Below are 13,669 nucleotides of genomic sequence, written 5' to 3'. Positions count from 1 at the left end.
GGGGGGAAATTCCCTTAAATATAAGTAATAAAAGTTATATTCTACCACATAACCCTGAGCCAATTAGAAAAAGCTGACTGCTTGGAACAACTCATTTCCAACACTCAGATTGAACATTTCATTATAGTATATACATTTGCAGAATGCATTTAGTCCTGGAGTAACAATATGATATAAATAGTAGCTTCATATTAAAATATTTCTGAAAAAGATACTACATAATTTGTTACCTTTCATATAAACTCAGGTTATTTCTCTTTTAGCCCAGCATTTACTAGTTTAGAATTTAAAAAGGCAGAATAAGTCTGGCTGACAATTTTTGAATTGTAACTTCAAACTGGAAGCATTTGGGTTGTAACACCTATAGACATAGTAACAGACGTTTGAATACAAAAGTCAATAAAGTGAAATAATGCTAAAGCTTGTGCATTAGATCTCAGGGATGTATTCTGGATAAAATGTTTCCAGGAGTAACCTGGGGATGAATAAAAAAGACAAAGAAATCACCTCAAAGAAAGTTCCGATGATAGATTTAAATAAACTGTCTCAAAATCAACATATCCAAATTTAAAGCACCTTTTTACCATTCTTACCCATCCTAGGCCACCTCCTTCCCTCCCAACTTTTCTTTCCATCCCAAACTTAAATCCTTGGCCAATTTTTAATCATCCTCCCTCCCCCCGCCGCTATTTTTCTTGGAATGTATCTAACCAATTTTCCTTTCAAACATCTATTTTAAGAGATCCAACCCTCGGTTTGTATTTCCATAACCTCTACTCTAGTCTAGACCACCAACACCTATTACCAGTGCTATTACTATTGAGATAGCCTTCTGACCCCTTGCCTAAATCCGTATCTGATCCGCTCTATACACTACAGTCAGAACCATGTTCTAAAAAGACATTTACCTCACCCTACCCCACACCCTGCCCAAAACCCTTTTATAGCTGTCACCTACAGGATTAAGTCCAAACTTCTCAGTATAGCATCCACTATCTGGTCATTTTACTTTTCCATCCATCTCTGGAACCACTTACATGACATGATTTTATCATTCTCCAAAGCATGAAAAGCACTGTTTCATCCCTGTGCTTTTGCTAATTCTATTCCCTGGGTGGCTCAGTCGGCTAAGCATCTGACTCTTGGTTTCGGCTCAGGTGGTGATCTAAGGATTGTGAGACTGGGCCCCATGTCAGGCTCTCTCCTCGGCAAGGAGTCTGCTTAAGGTTCTCTCTCTCCCTCTGCCCCTCACTGGTTCTCTTTCTCTAATAAATAAATAAATCTTTTTAAAAAAATTACTCCTTTCCTGATCTCTTCATCATTTCAATCCTGATTCAAGAGTCAACTAAAATGGGGGCGCCTGGGTGGCGCAGTCGTTAAGCGTCTGCCTTCAGCTCAGGGTGTGATCCCAGCGTTCTGGGATTGAGCCCCACATCAGGCTCATTTGCTAGGAGCCTGCTTCTTCCTCTCCCACTCCCCCTGCTTGTGTTCCCTCTCTCGCGGGCTGTCTCTCTGTCAAATAAATAAATAAATAAAATCTTTAAAAAAAAAAAAGTCAACTAAAATGATACCTTCACTGAGAAGCCTATGCATATCCTTTCCTCCCCCTACTTGTGCCCCACTAAACCCCAGTTGGAACTGATTACTCTGAATTAGCACTTTATTTCTATTTTGACACTTATGCTTTATACCTCTCTATGAACAAGCTTCCCACTCCTACCCAGCACTGTAAAATCCTTCTGGGCGGGGCCAGTTTCTTTTTCATCTTTACTTTCCAGTAGCTCAGTACAAAGTTTGAGAATATATGAGTTTTTAAGGGTTTGTTCGGTTGAATGCTATTGCCTGATTAATATTTCTTAAATACCACTAATGTCATGGTGGTCTTTTTCCCTCAAAAACTTTTCATGACCCTTTCTTTCTATGAAATCAAATATGAAGTTCTAGGCCTGGACTCCAAGACCTTCCAGAATTTTCTGCTACATTACATCAAGTTATTTCCATCAGCAAACATTTTCTGCCTTAGTTAAGCAAGTCTCTTCATAGTCTTATAAACATGGGATATGATCTCAACATTTTCAGGCTGGAAGGATCCTTAATTTTAGTTCATTCACTCAACAGTTATAAACACAAGAAAAAATTTTAATCTATCCAAGTCCCACCCATTCTCGAAATGTCGTATTCTCTAAGAAACCATACAACTATTCCACCTTTCTCCACTGGAAATTCCTTAATATTTTTATCTTGCCCTACACAATTTAGATAAATTAGATAAATGTTTGCATGTTACTCTCAACTACCCAGTAACACTGAAAGCTTTTTGGGTAAAGTCTTTGTGGATCCTTCCACTTCACAACACATTACATAATATATGGATAAGTGCTTAATAAATAATTGAAGCCCTACACTCACACTGTCCAGCTAGCTTTAAAAAAGGTTTTCAAAGCAGAAAACGTTCAAAGTGATAGCCCAACTACAGTCCTACTACCCCACATCACTTATAATGCCAGTATGACAATTTAGAGTTAGTAAGCTCCTGCGCCAAATAGAGTTTTTGCAAATAATGTTTTAATGAAACTTAGCCATCTTCACTCATTTGCCTTTTATCTGTGGCAACCTGCATACTACAATGGGAAAGGTGAGTAATCACGACAGAGATCCTATGGCCCACAAAACCTCAAATGTTTATTGTCTGGTCCGTTACAGTTAAAGTTTGCCAACCTTTGATTAAGGAAGAAAAGTTCTTCTGTAGGTAAGCAAAGCATTCCTGATTCTTCAGAGCTGGGTTTTTTGTTTTTGTTTGTTTGTTTGTTTGTTTTGGTATCTAAAACAAGAAGTAGACAGATTTTGATGACAGCACACAGCAGGTTTATGGCTAGGGCAATATTCTCCATGACCTAGTAAGTGGCTTATTTACTGTTTTCAGTTATCTATTTGAACACCCAACTCCTGATGACATGGATAATCAAGAGTTGATTATATAATCATATGAAAAACTAAACTAATTTACACAGTGATGAAAAGTCAAGCCACTCATAATGACTTATCATAATCTTTGAATAAGCATCTTGCTCAAGGTTGGATGGTGCAACAGAGCCTGAGCCGGTCTGAAAAGACATCTGTTATAAATAAAATAATCAGCTCCAACACTAGAAGTAACATTTTCCACCTATGCTACATTCCTCATTGAGAAAATTCAAAGGATTCTGTAACCAGGAAAGTTACCTTAAATAATATAAATAGTGAACTATTAATAACTAAATAGTGAAGTGGGAAAATTGTGGTGAATTAGAACTCTGACTTTGAACACATTTAAAAAATGGAGTCATTTGATCATCATCATGTAGAATGACAACCACATGAAGAAAAAAAATCTAGAGACCAATTTCTAATAGTTAGTTGCAAACATCATACAGTAGACATGACTGGTAAATTAGTAATTGAATTACTATTTTTTCCATTAACTTATTATATCATTTGGAGCTAATTATAGCCTCCAATATATATGATTTGCAATTCTCAAAAACAGGAATAATTATTCATTTCCAAGGTTAATGATAATTTAACTACATGGATAAAAGTCATTTAAACTCTTCAGTGAAAGGTGACATAAATAAAATACTCTGTGTGTATCTAAACAAATTCTAATTAATCCTTCTAGGATACAATGGGAAAAAAAATAGGTCATTTAAGTTCAGAAGCTGACTGAAGAATCCTATTCAAGGACCAGTTTTAGGGAGGACCTGAAATGTCCTCATAAGATAATATTCTCTGGCATGTTTCCGTGCACACTGCTTCCCTAGCACGTTTATCATTTGACATACTCGATTAAACCACAACCACATCAAAGCCTCCCTATCCTGCTAAACTTCAACAAGATCTACCAGCTAAAGCTTTCAAGAAGTGGTATTTTCTAGCAATATACCAATCCGAGCACAGTGTTAGGAACCAGATATAATGGAAAGCACTCTCAGATGACCAAACACACAGGACTTCCATTAGTACTGCCTTACCTCCTATGACAGAAGTAAAAAAAACAAACAAACAAACAAACAAAAAAACACCTACTAGATTTTTTCTCCTGCTACACTGTCCGACACTAATTATAAAACACTACAGATGCAGCCTTTCTCAAAATGCAAAGGGATTGTGTATATTTGCAAAGAACAACTATTTTTTATGCTTCCAAATTCTTAATCCTGTTTGGAGCTGTCAGTGGGGGTTAATGGAAGCCTTGGATAGGAGAATTCCAATCTGGTTGGCAGATGGATAGGTTGGTTATAGCTGCATAACTATGTCTTGCCTGGAGGCACAATTCAGAACACTGTTAAAGCAATATAAAGTCTCTGTCAAGCTGAACCATTTGGATCAGTAGCAAGGAGAAATAATAATAAAAAAGAAGTTCATTTCTGGGCCTTGTGCATTTATGCTAGTATGCAGAAACTGATTAATTGTCATAGTGTGCTGGTCTTCTATACTTCAGATTTCTACTTCTGGAGTAGATTTTGCATGCTAATATAATCATTCTCCCTCTTGAGACATTAGCAAATAATCAAATGAAAAACAGGATCATAATTTACTGAGATTCAAGCAATTCTCTATGCAAATTTGACTTGTTATTGCTGCTGCCTCGTTAATCTGAATGCCTTTGACAAACTCCTTTGATTTATGAACTCGTGACAACTCCAATGTGTATATATTTTGCTAGATTGACATTATCATTAAGAGTGGGTGGACTGAGCTCACATGAATGGCTGATTTTATTCGCTGGTGTCTGCTGCTCAACAGCTGAGCATCTCCTCCTCACAAAGCCCCTGAGCGTCAGGCTCTTCCCATCTTCCCATCCATTCATCATCTCGATGTTAATTGGCCCAGGCTTTAAGCAAATTTTCAACACGATTTAAAGGCACGATGACACTGATTACTGACCCTCTGCCATACGGTGCCTATTGATTAACCTGACAGAGATGATGAGCTTGAGGGAAACTAGGTGTGTGGGGACCTAAGGGGAAAAAATATATTGTCTATGCAGGCAAACACTTGTCATTACCTCACAAGCCAGAATCTGCACTGCACACATTCTTAAAACACACTACTGCTTTAACACCTACAGCTAACACAGAAAGTGTTTTCTGTATTCAGAGATATTACAAATATGTCATGTCAAAGCACATGACACATTCGGTATTTAGAAGAACTCCCCAGATAGATGGCTGCCTTTCAACCAATTATACTTGTGCTGGCTGATGTATATATTTTAGGTTAAATTCAAAGAAAGTGCTGGGTGGCTTGGTAGTATTATATCGTATCAGAAAACAATTAGAATAGGAAAACAAACTAGGTTCTTAAAAATAAATAGAGAAAGGAAGAAAGGAAGGAGTAAAACTGCTGTCATTCCACCACTACTATAATAAGCTGCCATTCTATCACTATTAAAATAAGAGATACTCTAAAAAAGGAAGAAAACAGCAACCCACTTTTACAAATTTTATTTTCTGTTCTTTAAATACTGCTACTTTGATTCCAACTGTCAAAGTATTCCTGGCACAGAAACTACCAATAACTGAATATTTTAAAATAAAGCTAAGTAATATTTAAGTCTAACAAACATATCCTTTAAATTCTTGCTTGCCCATTTTCAACAGCTGCTATACAAACTGCTCTACTTCGGGAAACTGTTCAGGATATCTGAAGTTAAGCTTCGTGAGAAAACTAAGTACTTCATTATTTGAGGGAATAAAAAAAGAAAGTCCATAATTAATAGTTATTGAGCTTACACATTAGTAATAAAATCTGCTTCAAAATATTACTACATCTACAAATTTACACAAACAAAGTCATGCAGCACACCATCAGGGATCAGACAAAAACCACCTTTAAATAGGGAAGGTTCTTATTTAAAACAAAGCTAACAAAATATGCTCCCTCTGGCCACACATATCACCTTGTTTACTTACGAGTCCTGGGGGGACAGCCAATAAACAATTTTAAACACGGAGATTTTGGAGCAGCACTAACAGTTATTTCAAAGCTAAAACAACAGAAAACTGAACAACAGCCCAGCTGTAGTCTCTATTACAGTGACATGGGCTGTTAATATAAGAGATCAAATGTTTTTCAAGTCAAACAGCATTGGTGCCTGTTACACTGGAACATGTAGCTTACTCCCTAAAAGCCTGGCTCCTGCTCTTTTAAGATAAACAAGCTCAACTAACGACTGAGATACTCTGATAAGAAGGATGGAGGAGACGGAGCTGCACCAGGGAGTGACAAGGCAAGGAAGGGCATGAAGGAGCAGCAAACATGCTTTTGTTAACTTTCAAGTTATAGAATACAGAGTAATACAGCAGTTTAATACTTCACCATTACAAGTATAGCTATAGGAGAAGGACAAATTTCTGTCAATACGTATGGGGATTAAAAAAAAAAAAAAAAGAGGGGCGCCTGGGTGGCACAGCGGTTAAACGCTTGCCTTCGGCTCAGGGCGTGATCCGGCGTTATGGGATCGAGCCCCACATCAGGCTCTTCTGCTATGGGCCTGTTTCTTCCTCTCCCACTCCCCCTGCTTGTGTTCCCTCTCTTGCTGGCTGTCTCTATCTCTGTTGAATAAACAAATAAAATCTTTAAAAAAAAAAAAAAGAAAAGAAAAGCTGAAACAGTTTCCTGTTTTATGAATAGGAGAGATATCACACAGTGTTTGAACACATTCAGCTTTGTAACTTAAAGGTTTGAACATCAACTTAGGAATGACTGTGAGTATATAAAAGAGTTTGTAATCATATTAATATGCTCCACATCAGAAGCCACAGTCTATTTAAGCTCTACAGATTTTTTATTCGAAAGGCTTGATTTAAAAACAAAAAACTTCATACCTTGTCCTTTCAAGTAGATTTTTTTTTTTTTTTTTTTTTTTACATTTTATTCCGCTTAACATCCCAGTGAGGTCACCAAACCGTATCTATTTGCAACAATGCGGCTTAGTATTTTAAAAATCCCAAGAGGCTTGCTAGTGGGCATTTATATACTACTGTAGATTGCTTTTCTTGAGAGAACTAAGGGACTACCACTCATTCTGGATAAAAAAGGAGTTTCGTGCATATGCTTTCACTGTTGAAAATACAACTGACAATGCACAAAATAGCTAAACAAGCATGCTAAAATAAACAAAAATTCACCAGGGAGATTTGGGATTTAAAGACACACGTTAATAAAAAACCAAACTCACCTAGTAAGCGAACAAGAGTGTAACTAGCTTAATTTGCCTCTCTTTCCTTTAAATCTAATGAATCTTAAAGAATGTTTTTTGTTTTCCTTTTCAAGATATTGCCTTTATGATTAGGTGTTTAGGACAGAGCCTGTCATGCCACAATTTTCTTTCCTGCCCTATTTATACAATATTTCATCCAGAGATCCTCTGCATATAGTTGTGTGAATTAAGAGGCAAACATTTGCTTCTACTAATAAGGACATCTGGTTATTTTTGTAACTCAAAGACATCTGCATTCTGTAGATCTTTTTGATTTCTCAAAATGGGGTTGAGAACTATAGAACCCCTTAGGATGTATGCCAAAATCCTTTCTCTCTGCAGATTAGTTATTTCTGTCATCGTTGTTCCTGATTTTTTTCTGCTAAATGACTTTCGTCACCTTGGATATCTTCCCTGTTTTGGTGTTCCCATTTTATTACAATTCAACAATGTCATGAAAAATATTAAAGGCTCCTTTAAAGTTGATAAACTATAATATCCCCAATATCTACCCACTGTGGAGTAAAAATGAAATCATGCTACATAAATAAGTAAATTTCTGAAAACCATATTGGACCAGGTTAAGATTTGTGTTTAGGTGTATATTTCAATTGTGAACTGTACCTTGTCTAATCACTCTCCTTTTTTTCTTATTATTAAAAAAATTACTATTTTGTGGGCTTATTATCCTCTGGACTTTTCCACTAATTATACTAAGTCTTCATGAATTTTCAGGTCTTTAAAATTAAAAATATCATCTCCTCTTATATAGACTTTAATATAGACTTTTGGTTCCCAAGGGTAGAAAAACATGGTCCAACATAGGCCTTGAAGGATATGGCTGAAAGAACAGCAACGTATCAATAAAAATTCAAAAATCACACTTTGCTTTATATCCCTTGCTCTCTTCTTAAAATGTCAAAAAGACTAACTATACTCCTTACTCAGGATACTTTAGTTTAAGCTGTAACTTTTGCTTTTACTGTAAATTTGGCTTTCCCATTTTCTGCTCATCTCCATTACAGAAGCTTAAAAAACTACAATAACAGAAAATATGTTTTTCAACAGAAAACAGCTAATATAATTTACACTGAATGCATTCTCATAGCCTCTGTGTAGCCAGATACCAAGGTAGTACCGGACTGAAGGATTTAAAATTTAAGTGAGGGGGCTTCTATTTCTGGAGGGTCAAAGGTCATAAATACCAATTCACGTCTTCAATTTTTCATTTGTTAATATTACCAACAACAAAATGAAAATAAAACCAAAACAGATTAACTTGGGAGTTCTACCAGGAGTAGTTTAAAAAATTCACTTGGAAAGATGGCTAATTTTACTGCCCCAGGAATAAACAACCTTGTAGGTTTTTGTAGTTGCTTTAACAATGCTCTTTGATGTATAACAAATTTAAAAATAGTTTTCTTTTTCTCCAATAGAAGATTTGTTTTCTATAACAACGTAAATGGTTTCTACTTAAAGGATATGTTTGTGTGTTATTCTAACAAAATTATTTCTCTTAAGCCTATGGTTTTAAATTATTAGAATGCTAGAGAATGGTTACATATGTTAAATCTTCCATTTTGCTAAGTATACAGAATTTTGTTTATGCATTCCTGAAAAATCCTACAAATAATTTATGTCATTCCTTTCCATACTATAACTCTTCTTAATCTAAAGAATCACAAGAAATCTATATTTCCTTTTCTCAGAATTACTTGAAAAGTCACTGTAAGTGACTATAAGTCACTATAAACTTAAAAAGTAAGTTTCAGGGGGCGCCTGGGTGGCACAGCGGTTAAGCGTCTGCCTTCGGCTCAGGGCGTGATCCCAGCGTTGTGGGATTCGAGCCCCACGTCAGGCTCCTCTGCTGTGAGCCTGCTTCTTCCTCTCCCACTCCCCCTGCTTGTGTTCCCTCTCTCGCTGGCTGTCTCTATCTCTGTCAAATAAATAAATAAAATCTTTAAAAAATAATAAAAAAGTAAGTTTCACTATCATTTAGCAGAAGTAAAGTTTTCTTTGGAAATATGCTTTGTTGACTAAAGAAAAAACAAGTGAGAAACATTAATCCAAATGTGTTCCAGAATTATTCAATCTTGGATCAGCACAATTTTAAAGTGACCTTTTTATTTAAAAAATCATGCTAAAATCATAAAAATTATTATAATGATTAGCAAATTTAAATTGGCTAATTTAATTAATTAAAATTAATTACAATCAATGATTTTTAAAAATCTGTTATTAGTACCATCAATAGCTTGTTGTTGCATTATCAATGAAAAAAATTGCTTTACTAACTTCAGAGTTTTGTAACGGATGACTGGTTTGACAGAGATCAAACATTAGTTTTAATACCATAGTATTTGCTCTTGCAGCACAGAACCTGTGAATACCGTAATAGCCAACTTTGGTATTAAAGTTTGTTTCAGGGGCGCCTGGGTGGCACAGCGGTTAAGCGTCTGCCTTCGGCTCAGGGCGTGATCCTGGCGTTATGGGATCGAGCCCCACGTCAGGCTCCTCTACTATGAGCCTGCTTCTTCCTCTCCCACTTCCCCTGCTTGTGTTCCCTCTCTCGCTGGCTGTCTCTATCTCTGTCGCATAAATAAATTAAAAATCTTTTAAAAAAAAATTAAAAAAATAAAGTTTGTTTTGCCACAATTCCTTCGTATGGAAACCAATGTACCTCTTGCTCTTCCAATGAAGACAATGAAGGAATAGTTGACTTAAAACCAGTTGCCTATCACTGACTGCTGTACAAAAGATATTCTGGGTAGTGGTCGGTAAAGAAAGCATAGCCATTTCTAAATGCCAGTAGTTCCCAGCATCTTTTCCTTCTGAGTGGAATGAAGTCTGCAAGCACTGACTGGTGGGTCATTCGACCCACTAGGGCCTGGAAAGGTTTCAAGAATAACAGAGGTCATGTAATTGCCAAAAGAGCATTAGCCACTCAATCATAATGGATAATTAAATGACCTACATGATTCCTGAAATAGCTGCTCTATATTTGGTCTATTACTTGCGTCCCTCAAGATAAGCTACTCGTCTGGTCTGCCTTGACCTGCAGAAGTCCAACCTGCGCCTGAAAACTAGCTGCATGCTTCTATTGCTTTGTAAATCCACCCCCCCCTCACTTCCAAGTAGTCATGCCCCACACTATGCTTTCAAGAGGACACACATAAAAAAAAAAAATCAATCTTGTATCCTTCTCCCTATTGTGCTCTCTGGAATACAAATGACTAAAGCAAAGAAAAAAAATTAGTAAATTCCTGGTTTAGATCTTTAGGGGATAGAAGGAAGAAACGTAAGAACCACACAGAAGGAAAGTCATGATAAAATTTTTTTAAAGTTTTGCTCAATACGCCTCCCAAAGAATTTTACATTTGATTATAAGGCTAGTCAGGGCAGCAAGTCATTAAAACTCCAATTGCCTGGACTGCATTTTTTATGGTGTGGGCTATTAGAATCTTTCCTGGCCTAGTTTTTTAGTCCATACAGAAAGCAAACTGCCTCTCTACAAAATGAAATATACCAGGAACCGACTGTTTCTATAACAGAAGGAGCAAAAAAACAAGAATCTCTACGCTTCACATTTTCATCTTTCTAAATAGTTCAACAATCTCACTATAATATTTGATCAGAAATACAACCAAATAAAAGTCAACAGCATGAAACGGTAAAAATGAACAACAGTATATGCTTCTGTAGGGAAAAAGGTCTGCCTGTGGACTTAGAGTAGCTGCATATCAAGCAAACGCAACAGAAAGAGGCAAGAGACAAGTAACCAAAGACAACTACACAATAATGGCAAGGAACAAGGCATGTGAGGGACAAAAGAGCTCACATTTAGAATACCTTGGAGGCTAGTAGGATTTTTCCGTTTCCACAGGAAATTATGTAGCTTCAGGCTACTGACTACCCTGATCTCTTACTAGTACATGAATGGCTTATTAAACCTAGAACATATCTGTTTTAGTTAACTCCTGGGCAGGGAGGGGGTTAGAGGGGGAGAAGAGAACAAAATGTACTTAAATGCTGAATTTTTTCTCCAGGCTGAATGCCTTTCATCCAATAAGACATTCAAAGCAGTGACCCAGCAAATGGATTGAAAAAGCAATCTTCCGTCCCAGTGCCACATTATCATTCCTATTCAGTATTCTCCATGAGATATCTCAATCAGCTGTGTGTAAGTGACAACGCAGCCCATTGCTGGGTTAATTAAACATTTGACTTTAACACCCTCCCCGTCATTAAGCAAATAAAAACAGATAATTCAAACTGCACTTCATCCTCAGGGTACACAACACACATGTCAAAATTAAGAGAGTCCAAGGCCTCTGGAGAATTCTGTTGGGGCTATAATCAGTTTAAATCTTATCTGGTTTATCAATTATTCTATTGATTAAACCAAACCGGTTATATACAACTCCTCTGCCACATGGGATTGATGTCAGCAGAGCAAGAAAATAACTCCAGGAGATTCCAAACTGATTTAAAAAGAGACCAACAGACAGACCAATAATAGTCGATTATTACATACCAGTGATCCATACACTGAAAAGTTGATTCTTAGTTTCAGGTGGGTGAAGTGAACTGTTTCCAATCACTATGTCCCCCTTGCTGTACTTCAGAGTTGGCTTGAGTAAATTTATGTCTTGGAAGATCAACATATTTTCTACTGATTTAAACAGAAGCTACCATGCTCAGCAGCTGAAATATTTGATAAATACTAACCCTAAACTGTAACACAATCTCAAACAAGGATAATTAACATTTTTTCTCATCTTCTTACCTGTCTGCATGTGACCAGGAACACACATACCTGAAAGTTGATTCTCCTAAAAATATGCAATCACCCAACTATTCCAGTGTCCCCAAACACTGCTTTTTAAAAAAGAAAATCTGAGAAATCAGAAAGACCTTACCATAGATACAAAGACATGACTCCTTTTATTAATTCCAAAGGTAAATATCTTCAAAGCCACTAATAACAATGAAAAGACAGAGCTGTATCTTCAAACAAAATGTTGATAACTAAACCCCAGCATACCAAGTTTCTACTGGATTTTTAAAAACACAATTTAGAGACTCCCCTGTCCAACCCATTGTGTATGTAATATCCTTCAAATGTCCAGAATCCTTATCACAAGGCCATGCCCTACTGTATATGAGAAAAGCAGTAATAAAACCTACTAGCAAAAAGGAGGGTTGGGGGAAGAGACTACTATGCACCTGATATTTGTACAACACTTGTACCTATGCTCTTCAGAAACAAAATTTGTTTACTGCTATGTCGGCACCACATGTACAATCAACCATAATCTAACTTATCTCCTTCGGATTTTTTGTTTTCAGGCAAACTAAGTAAGAAACCTGCATTAGCATGCTGTATTCTACACTCACCACTAGAAATACTGAGGGTGCTATTTGTAATTGTATTCTTTTTAAGAGGTTTGTTCTCTGCAGCTGTTTTCTGCTTGCAGTGTATTTTGTGTAATCAGCACATCATCATAAATACATTGGCTGTTCCCCTGAGGGTAGCTGTCAGTGTTTAATTTACAGAACAACCTGGCCAATGTGAATTTTAACACTACAGCACTATGGCAAGGAGTTACCACACTCTGTGAAAAACAGGTTTCTATGAATTTTTATATCAAGGGCTGGTCCCAGGACAATTTAGGTGCTAGAAATAGACTGTTTAAAGAAGCATTTTATACCTTGTATGAAATGGACTCTTTCCCATTTACAGCCTTGGAAGAAGCCCTGAACTAACTACCAAACCACAAGCAGGCACTACCAATTCTGGAGACAAGGATTGAGAATCTATTATCTACCAGCAGGAGGCACTGTAACAAATGTTACCCATCCCTTTTTAAGCTACACCTGAAACTATCAAAAACAATACTGCCCCCTTAGAAGGTCTCTAAAGGAAAGGGAAAGCCATTTAAGAGACAGACTAGTCTGAAATATACGCATCAATCTTTTTGCTGAGATGAGTTATGAACATCGGCGTACTGCTTCCTTAAGACTGCTAGTAAGCCAGACCTCTAGCTCAACGAATGGGAAAAATACATTAAACAAATGGTGATTCACACTAGTCTCCCCAAATTATACACAGAGTGCCTGGTACATAGGTTCTCAGTAAATGTCTAATACATAACTATAAGCTCCTTGAGGACAGGGTCTGACTCTTAATTTATGCCCAATACTTTGTACAGTCCCTGGCACACAGAAGGTACTCTACCTATGAATTAAATGGAATTGTGGTTAGTTGTGAATGGCAATGTTGTTTATAAAGCTTTAGATCTATATGCTGTAAAAATGCATTTTCTAAAACAGTAAAAATGTCCTTAAAGCCTATATAAAGTGCATATCGGATATTTCAGTCATTTTCATCAGAGCCATTTATTTAAAAAAAAAATCTAAGTAGCT

The 13,669-nt window shown here is 36.6% G+C and overlaps 1 protein-coding gene across 9 annotated transcripts in view; it reads right to left on the bottom strand.

Annotated features, from left to right (window-relative positions):
* The window catches only part of BTRC (beta-transducin repeat containing E3 ubiquitin protein ligase), a 166,067-nt gene that overhangs the window by 79,895 nt on the left and 72,503 nt on the right, over positions 1–13,669 (bottom strand). For 2 of the 9 annotated variants that reach the window (XM_034663153.1, XM_034663155.1), the window contains exon 1: positions 5,955–6,172. The exons of 5 other annotated variants lie outside the window; for them this stretch is intronic. The gene's annotated coding sequence lies outside the window, so the exon portion shown is untranslated. Of the gene's footprint in view, positions 1–5,941; positions 6,174–13,669 lie in introns of those variants that run through there. 2 more of the 9 variants (XM_034663156.1, XM_034663154.1) reach the window with 2 other exon arrangements.

Source organism: Ailuropoda melanoleuca, chromosome 6, assembly GCF_002007445.2.
Source record: "Ailuropoda melanoleuca isolate Jingjing chromosome 6, ASM200744v2, whole genome shotgun sequence".
NCBI classification, from domain to species: Eukaryota; Metazoa; Chordata; class Mammalia; order Carnivora; family Ursidae; genus Ailuropoda; species Ailuropoda melanoleuca.
Note: the sequence above shows the minus strand (reverse complement) of the source record. Positions and strands in the feature narration are given on the sequence as shown.